The following is a 10,275-nucleotide window of genomic DNA, read 5'->3' as shown; positions in this document are numbered from 1 at the left end:
TTGAAGGCTGAAATAGTGTTTATGGAATGAGGAATTTGTTTAAGTTAATGTCCGAAGATTATGAATTCCTTGTCATACTTTATCTGGCTTCACAATTGATGTAGTGAACCGAGATGTCTATACACATACATTCATACACACAGGGATATAGCCACAGAACTTTATAATATATATATATATATATATATATATATATATATATATATATATATAATATATACAGAGAAAGAGAGAGAGAAAGAGAAAGAGAGAGAAAGATTGCTATTCTATGTTAGAGAAATCACTGAACCAATTTAAAGTGACTACATACTATATTAACTTTGTGAAATCCAATCAGGGTTGATTGGAAAGATCAAATGTGAATGTAACATAGGACTAATATTTATCACAATATCCTGGTGATTAAGAACCTTGCAATCTTCGAATACAGTGTAAAATTTGAAATTAATATTCCATAATTAAGTATCTTTCTTTTTAATCTGCTTTTTTTTGATATCATGAATTGAACTCATGGCCTCACACTTGCCAGGCAGGTACTGTGCCACTGAGCTATGTTCCTGGCCAGTAATTTTTTTTCTAAATGAACTCTATTCTCATAAATTTGTTACACAAACACATCATGACAAAAGACAATTCACAACATTTTTTCAACTTTAAAATTGTCATTTCAAGGGAGCCTCCATGCAGAGAAACTGCAATTAATCTAAATGAAAGTATAAATATCTAGTTGGCTATCAGAAAACATGAAGGACACTCAGTTTGCACCTGATTCTTTCTCTGATCTTTAATATATCAAAGACAACTAAGGGTTCTCTGCCAACGATATCCTTAGTCTCTGAATAATTCAAAATTATTTGTTCAAAGACATACAGTAATATTCTGACTGTGTTCTAAATGAAGCTTGAAGAATCAGAGGCCTCAGAGACACAGTGGTCTTTGATGAACGCACTCTATGATTAACTTTTGAAGGACCTACACGTTTTGGGCATAGTGGGTGGTGCAAGAGTTATATTTAAAGGACAAAAGAGCTAATATTTTATTTCTTATGAATCACATCATATTTACTTATATTTCTTCCTGCCTGCATTTTAAAAACTAATTGAAATCATTCTAAGTAAAAGCTTTTTAAAACTAAATTTATTAAAAAGTTAACTAAACACTTTCTTAAAAATCCATAGAACTTTGTTCAGGATTTCACGTGATATTTAAAGCTCCAAAAGCCAACTTCTTTTATGTTTTCTGAGTGTCCTTGTTCACCTGTTTAAATTAATATGCACTTATGTCTGAGCAGAGGAATATGTGAACACTTTATACCCATCTAATTGAAATAAAATTAGAAAAAATCTCATTTTGTTTTTCCACTTAAAGGTTTCTTTTAGAGTACTGATTACTAGCTGTATTTATGGATTAACTCATTCCAAGTTCTGTGTTTTATTTTGCTTTAATAATTCTTGCTATGTGAGGACCTAGAATATTGAAGGCATCAGCATATATGTTATATAAATAATTAGTAGCAAAGAATAAAGATTATATTTTATGAAAATAAAATGACAAAGAATTTGCTTCTTTATCACACAGATATTTAAGGGGCTACTTTTAAAAAACCAGATTTAAGTTGGAACACATTCATGATAATACTGCATGTCTAACACCGTTAAAGACTATAGCACAAGGTAAAATGTTTGTAAATATACTTTTACTTGTCAGGGGCAGACTGGAAGGATGAAATGAACCGTGATAGTTAACTGTGGTGTCAACTTGACTAAGAAAGGCCTGGCTGACTAGTTTAGCACTGTTTGAGGTGTGTGTGGGTGACTGACTATTTGAAGAGGGAAGGTCCACTGCAGGTGTGGGTGACATCAATCAATAAGCACCAATCAACGAGCTCCAGTTCTCACTGTGCCCTTGCCATCTGTTCTCAGGGTTCCAGTGCAGACTCTTTAACCTCCCAGCAGGGACCTTCCGGCTTCTTAACACAGGCTTACCTGGGGCCCTGGGCTGAGTTTCAGGTATTCAGCTTTTGACCGGACCCTCTCCAGTGTGCAGATGGCCTTTTGCATTGTTCCAAACCTGACACTGCGGGTGGCCATTTGTAAGCCTATCTTGTAAATTCTATTACCATATAATATTTATATATTTTATATTAAATATTATATAACTTTAAATGTATATATTAAATATATTTAATCTCTTCCTCTAGTGAACCCTAACTGATAAATCAAGCATTCAATAAATGGTATAATACATATAAAAGATGGAAAATTCAGGGCACAGTAAAGATTTTGCTGTCATTAATATGTATAAAACTCACCTAGGGCACTTGAAATGCAGTAAAAAATGCTTTTGAAAAATCCAGATGAGGTCATCTGAAGCAGGATAGAACTGTTAATACTCATGAGATTGAATACATTTTTTATGTTTGAAACGAATCCTTATTTGAAATTTTGTTTTTGCTTGTGATAGAATAACAGGGACTAAATTTACCTACCTAACTAGAGTAATAATATGATAATAATAATAGCAATAATAATAATAACAAAATATTTTATATCATGATTTCAAGACAAATGATTTGAGGGATAAGGTACTTAAGAGAAACATGCAGTAAGCGCCTGCCTTGCAAGCAGGCAGTCGTGAGTTGGATCCCCAGTACTGATAAAAAGGAAAAAGACAAAAAAAAAAAAAAAAAAGAGAGAAACATGCAGAATGAGATCTAAGTTTGCCCAGCTTGACACCTCAGAGAATTACTGGGCTCTGGTTTAAGAAGAAAAATCTGAAGCAGCATTTGCTGGATTTTCCAAATAGAGGCAACAGAGCTGAGAATTCACAGACAAAATATTGGATAAGGTGAATCTGTAGAGCTTCAAATTGCTACAGAGGATCCCCTCCGAGTGTACTGCTGTGTAATGATCCCCAGGTGTGGAAGGAGGCTACCTAAAGCCTGGGAAGAACACCTGGAAGGGGGTGAAAGACCAGCACCTAAAGATCACACAGAGCCAAACTTAGAACCTCTTTCCATCAACAAGATTGGAGAAACTCACAGATCATTTGGAAGGCTCCTGAGAAGGTCTTGTCTCAGCAGTGAGGAATTACTCTTTCTATAAAATGCATTGCTTTTAGTCTGCCTAATAAATCCGAGGTGTAATACTTAAAACGATCAGACTGTTTTTAAGTAACTTAACCATGTCCCACACCAAAGCCAAAGGATATCTATAAATGCTAAAAAAAAAATACACCATCCAATTAGGTAACATTTACAATGGCTGGTAGCCAATCAAAAATTTCCAGACATGAAAAGAAGCAAAAAAAAAAAGAAATGAAAAGCAACAACAACAACAAATGCCTGAATTAGAATAAAATAAAGATCTAAAATCAATAATTTCAACTTCTACTGTAAAAGAACAAAAACGGAGATCAAATTCAACTCAAAGTAAGCAGAAAATAGTAACAGGAAATTATACAGGTCAGAAAAGAAGTCAGCAAAATAAAAAACATTAAAAACAGTTGGGGAAGATCAATGAAGTCCAAAGCTTGCTCTTTGAGAACATCAATAAATTAATACAAGTCTAGCAGACTGATTAGGAAAAAGGAAAGAAATTAAAAGTATGAGAAGTGCCACCATTTCATAGGTATCAAAAAGACACATTTTGAACATATTTATGCTGATACATTAGACAGTATAAGTGAAATGGAAAAATTCTTTAATGCCATAATCAAAGCTTCTTTAAGAAGAAATACATTGCATTATTAGCTAATTTCATTAGAAAAATTAAATCTGTACTTTCAATAAAGAAATTTAAAATTCCAGATGGGTTCACTGATGAGTTACATTGATTCATATTTAAGGACAATATGATACTAATACTTAAGGAAACATACTTTTAAATTAATTTCTCTACAAAATTGAAAAGAAGGGAATATTCTTTAATACTTTTAATGAGGCTTACTTTATACTAACATCACAATGGGAAAATATAAGAAATCTCTAAATTAGATGCAAACATTTTGAACAAAGTTATAGCAAATTAAACCAAATAACAGAAGTGTAAGACGTTATGGTCAAATGCAGTCCATTCTGGGAATACATAGTTGATTGCACATTTACAATCCTGTAAGTATAATTAACCATATTAACCAACTGAACATGAAGTAGACACTTAACTATCTCAATAGAAAAAGTCAAATCCTTTGATAAAATCCATATATTCCAGTTTAAAAAGACTCAGTAAAATAAAAATAAAACTTTCTTAATCTAACAGAACAAATCTGTAACACAAGTACAGGAAAAACCATCATGCATAATAGTGAAAGGCCAAACAGTATTAGGAGAAAGAGCATTATCATTGTTACTATGAGACTATATCTTAAGTGGATATTTGGTTTGAGTCTTCATATTTGAACAGTGTTAGTTAGGTACAGTGATGCACGACTGAAATCCCAGCACTCGGATGTTTCACAAATGTATGCCCTGTCTGGGTTACTAAGCCAGAACTTGATTCAAAATAAAAAATCAAAACTGCCTTAGAAATTGGCTTAGCATGAGGCCTTAGGTTCAGCCTCTAGTACTGCAAAAACATGATTGAACAGGATTCTGAAAAATATCTTTTTAAATTTGAAAATAAATCTATCAGCTCGTTATTTATAGGTTTCAATTTTTTTTTTCATACTGGATATTGAACTCATGACCTCATGCTTACCAGAAAAGTGCTTGAGCCACTGAGATAAATTCCCAGCCCCTAGATTCCAATATTTTATGTTATATGGTAGTACCATTTTTTTGGCTAACTCAACATCCGTACTATCTTATATTTTCTAAATGTTTTATAATTTTAAGTTTTATATTTATAAATTATAGATCTATGCTCCTTTTGGGGCTTATGTTTTACAGTGAGAAGTAACAATTAACTTTTCTTGCTAATGCATGACTGATTTTTCTACCATAATTTGTTGAAAAGACTATTGTTTCTTGACTTTTTATCTTTTTCAATGTATGTGTGACTGTTTTTCTGAATTTCTTTTTTTTAATTATTTTCCAAGTTTAACTTTAATTCAGACTGAACAAGCAGAAAAGTGAGGAAGGTAACTGTATTAGCAGACACAGGTGTTCCAAATGTAAAACAGTGGGTTATTAACAGAACTATTTACATGCATATTTACAGGCAACTCTTTTATAAATGTCTTTTAGTTAGTTGAAAAACATTTGACATTAGGTAAAAATATTACTTGGATTGGGCTGAGGTGATAACACATTATAGTATAAAAGTATTAGAAAAATGATCGAGATGTATCAATTATAAAGCAGATGAAAACTTGAATGACAAATTATCCTGTAAAATTCTCTAGTAAAAAAGTCAATGCAATCCATGCTACAAAATAAAAATGAGAACGTCATATAAATAAAACAGAAAAATGTTCTAGGCCTTAGGGTACTAAAGTTAGTCAAGTAAAAGAAACAAAAAAAAATAATTCTTGGGCTGGGGATTTAGCTCAGCGGCATAAGCGCCTGCCTTGCAAGCATGCAGTCATGAGTTTGATCCCCAGTACAAAAAAAAAAAAAAAAAAAATTCTTGAATTGGAATAAATCCTCAGTGAACAATCTTGGCTGTTTAGCTGGGAATTCCAAGTTTTTTCCTCCATTAATGATAGTTTTACAAATATGTGTCAAATACAACCTACATGTGTTAAGTCAGCTGTTCATATATACAAAGACTAGTGCTACGGATGTTTATGACTACGATCAATTTTGTTTTGAGACAAGATCTCACTATATAGTTAAGGCTGACCTCAAACTCACAACGATCCTCTTGTCTCATCTTCTCAAGTGTGTGCCATCACAACCAGAAATACTTGAAACTCAATTAATTGAGACGTAAGTATCAAAATAAAAAAGCTTTAATATTCCTATCTAAAAAAAAGCTACATTTTTGAGTAATCTGTATTTCTAGGCTGAGTCTTTTTCACTCAAGAAAGAAAACTTAAAAGGATAAGCATCTAACCAGCTAGCAAAATTTACTTTCACCATTTCATTTATTTCAAAATCAATTTTATTGCAGCCAAAACAGTGGAATTAACTGTACATAATAAACTATTTTATATATATACACATTTTAAGTTATAGGAAATAAAGTTTATTTTGGCAGATAGTGTTAAACAAAATTAAAGTTGCATACATTAGTAACATAACTCAACATACTTAATTTGGTATAAGTATGACACATGTTCTTGCTTTCTTGTGTTCTGCTAAATCATCATACCTAAACTTTTGTAAAAACTGATACAGTGAAATTTAACTTTACTGTTTTCGCTTATGCTCTGATTCCAAATAAAACTTTTCATAAGCTTCTTCAATTTCTGGGTCTATCTCATCATCAATATCATCCAAGTATGGATCACCAGCCCCTGATAAATCTGTTTCATTTTCTTCATAATCTGGAAAAAAGTCCTCTCTTTCAAGTAACTCTTGATACTTCTCTTGGTAATCTGGATCTGCTGCAGTGAAAGGGATACCATCAGATGTATAAAATGTTGGTTCATTCATAAAGTAGTTAGGATCATTTTCAGGTGTTGCTTCTCTGTACGTTGAAGTTGCATGTGCTCTGCCCCAGTTACTTGACCGGAGTTCTACAAGCTTCAAGAGCATCTACTACAGTTTACATCTAGGACAACATTTTCAATTCTCTGAATAATTTCTTCCATATCAGTCTTTAATTTTTCTTTCCAAGCATCTTCCAAAACTGATCCTGTCAACTTTAATAATTTTACTGCACAAATTAAGTTGTCATCCATTGGATTAGAGAAGAGGGCATTCAGCAATTCGCGCAGACCAACTTGAAGAATATCTGCTCTCGTCACCTGCCCATTTGTTCCCTTGATCTCCAGATTAAGATAAAGTTCTCCCAGAAAGAGTACAAATGCATGAAATCGCTTTCGAGTCACTTCATCTCCTTTCGCAGCTTGATCTTTAACTTCATATTCAGTCCAACATCTTTGAAGTAGCAATTGTCAGATGATGGGACAGGTAATTACACAGGCGAGCTCCCATGTAAGAGAAATTTGGGATAGATGTGGCCTGTTGGTAGATGAGTTCCACAAGTTCTTGCAAAGCATTATCAGTTGTAACCCAGCCATTCAGGGTCTCTGCAAATTGTTCAATTTCAGTTTCAAAACTGCCAGGTTGCTCTGTAAGATGATTCAAAAACTCTTGAACATAGTCTGATAGAGTGGGATAATCCTCACAGTCATCTTCATAGGATTCTGTATAAGCAGAATATCCTGATGGGTAAAATTCGGGGGCGTTGGCAGACAGCTTAGACATTAACAGGAGCCACAACCACCTGGGGCTTAGCCATTGCTGACTCTGAGCTCTGCTGTGGGGTTTTATCCTGTGAGCTAGGTGGAGCTCTCAGGGGCCTCGTTTGTTCCGAGGCGGGCCTGAGCTCCTCGGTGGTTCTCCTGAGAGACGTGCGACCTGTTTTTCTGAATTTCATTGTATCTTATTGTTATATTCATCTATCATGATGCCTACACCACACTTACTATGACAACACTTTTATAATGAATCTGTGAAATATGACTATTTTCTTTCAACATTTATTTGGTCATTCTATGTCTATTAAATTCCATACTCCATTTTATCAAAAAATCTGCTGAAGTTTCAGTTGATATTGCATTTTAGACCGATTTGCAAAGAGTTGATATTATAACAGTATTGAATCTTCCTAGTAACAAACATGGTATATGTTTCCATTTAGATCTTACTTAACTTATTCAGAAATATTTTCTTGCTTTTAATATTCAACACTTTCATAACTTTTGTTAGCTTCATGCTTAAATGTTTGATAAACTTTTGCTATTGCAAGTGGTGCTATTTTTAATTCCAATTTTTGATGGTTACCAGTGCATTCAAATACACCTGATTTTTGTTACAGATCTTGTATTATACAATGCAGTTAAATTCAATTTTGATTGTTAGCCTTTGTGTAAATTTGGTCAGGTTTTCTACACAATGAGATCCTCAAATACAATTTTACTACTTCTTTTCTAATAAAGATATACTTTATTTCTTTTCTTATACTGTACCATCTAGAAGGTTCAGCAGATGTGGTAAGAATATTTGGGCTATTGTCATTATCTTGGAGTAAGAGTGTTCAGTCTATCATCACTACCTGTGACATTAGTATTACGTTTTTCATAGATGTCTTTATAACTTTGGGGGATTTTCCTTTATTTCTATTCTGTCATGGATTGCTTTCCCATTACAGGCTCTCTTCAATCCCCTTCTTGTATCTATTGAGATGAGTTTGTGCTTTTAATTTTAGGCTTGTTCTAATCTGATGAATTATAATATTTGATTTTTGAATAATATACTGACTTCGCATTCCTAAGATAAACTCTATTTGGCCATGTTTGTCAGTTTCTTTAAAAGTTAACACTGTATAATCCAGCCACTCATCTTTTAGGTATATGCCCAAGTGAACTGAATGCATGTATCCATACAAATCATATTTCCAGCAACAGAGTTGGACCCAGAATATATAAAATACTACCAAAATTAAACAATATAGAAATAGCAATTACTAAAGAAAGAATTGTAGAGCTAAATAGATTGTTAGAAGAAGAAGAAGAAGAAGAAGAAGAAGAAGAAGAAGAAGAAGAAGGCAGCAATTAAATATATCAAAACATAGTTAACCTTTAGGAAAAGGCAAATTAAAGCTACACATTATTATAATAGCAAAAAAGAAAAGAAAAAATTCAATATTGTGTGCCAAAGGGAAGGTAAATCCATAGGAAAATCCATATATGACTGATGGAAATCTAAAATGTACAGGCACCATAGAAAAAAAATTTGGCATCTTGCTTTTAGACAGCTAAACATGTATCTATATGCTACTCAGAATTTCCACTCCTATTTACCTAGGGGAAATAAAAAAAACCACAAAAACCCCCAAACTTACATACATAGACATCCACACACAGTTGAATGTAAATTCTTAGCCATAATTTATGATAGTGGGAAATAGATTTGATATCTTTCAATTGATGAATAGAGATATTATAATGAATGTACAAAGAAATATTAAATGTTCAGCAATAAAAAGGAACCAACATAGATTTCTAAATTCTGTTACTGAATCTCAGAATTATGTTATTTAGTGAAAGAAATGGGGCCCAAAAGTTTACACATCAGGCAATTTCATTTCTATGATGTTCTGAAAAAGGCAAACCTATTGTGACATTACAGAACAATGAAGATGTTGGCTACAGAGGAGAAGCTTCAGGAAATTTCAAAAGTCACAGGACTGTAGGCTTCCATTTCTTGCCATCTACAGCTTCGCCAGCATTTTTGTCTGAGTTTTTTGCTTGCAGCCCTGTTAGTGGTATCGTGTGATTTCTTGTACAGTGTTATGTTGTTCCATTACTGGGAACTGAACAGATCCTCACATTGAACTACATCTTCAGCTATTTTTTTTTGAGACAGTGTCTCATTAATTGATTAAATATTCACTAAATTTCCCAGGTTAGGTTTAAACTTGAATTATCCTGCTCCTGCTTCCCAGGATGCTGAGACTGCCACCATGCACAGTGTCATTGTGAAGTTGATGTGTAGCATTCTCATAATGTCAAGAGTCTTCATGTGTTAGTTATTTGTACATATGAAACATGTATTTTTGATGGTCATTTTTTTGTTTTTGTTTTGTTTTTCCCACTGGGGATTCAACCCAGGGCTGTTGCACTGACCTATGTCCCCAGACCTTCTTTATTATTTTATTTTGAGACAAGATCCTGTTTCATTGCTATGTTTCTCTGACTGTATTTGAATTCGTGATTCTCCTGCCTCAGCCTCTCAAGGTTTACAGGTGTGTGCCACTGTGTTTGACTAGGTATGTGATTTTAGGTGACTAATAAACTTTTTCCCTCCTCTAACAATGTACTATACACTTCTCATCATGACAATAAAAATATAGTAAGAATACAGTAAAAAAGAATGACATACCCATTTGATTTTAAAGCTGCCCCATTGCAAGGGCAATAATTGCCCTAAAGCTACAATTATTGCAAGGCCAGTCTGAAAAACAGTGACATATTCATTCAGATAAGTACATTTTTCCAAAAAAATTATTGGAAAGCATTTTAAATAAAAGTATACAGGAGGGAAAAGCTACATACAAAAGCGACAAATTGCATCAGGAGATATAAAAACAGTATCCTTGGTTTTCAGATCTTTTATATGACACAAAATAGTTATTCAATAATCTAAGAAGGATTTATGCTATT

The 10,275-nt window shown here is 33.1% G+C and overlaps 1 pseudogene; it reads right to left on the bottom strand.

Annotated features, from left to right (window-relative positions):
* Positions 1-6,021: 6,021 nt before the first annotated feature.
* On the bottom strand, positions 6,022-7,462 carry LOC100722714 (polyadenylate-binding protein-interacting protein 1-like; annotated as a pseudogene).
* Between the last annotated feature and the right edge of the window lie 2,813 nt (positions 7,463-10,275).

This window comes from Cavia porcellus, unplaced genomic scaffold (genome assembly GCF_034190915.1).
Source record: "Cavia porcellus strain 051 isolate PalLab524CR breed Dunkin Hartley unplaced genomic scaffold, mCavPor4.1 scaffold_18, whole genome shotgun sequence".
NCBI lineage: Eukaryota > Metazoa > Chordata > Mammalia > Rodentia > Caviidae > Cavia > Cavia porcellus.
The sequence above is the reverse complement of the archived record's forward strand: the minus strand, read 5'-3'. Positions and strand labels throughout refer to the sequence as shown.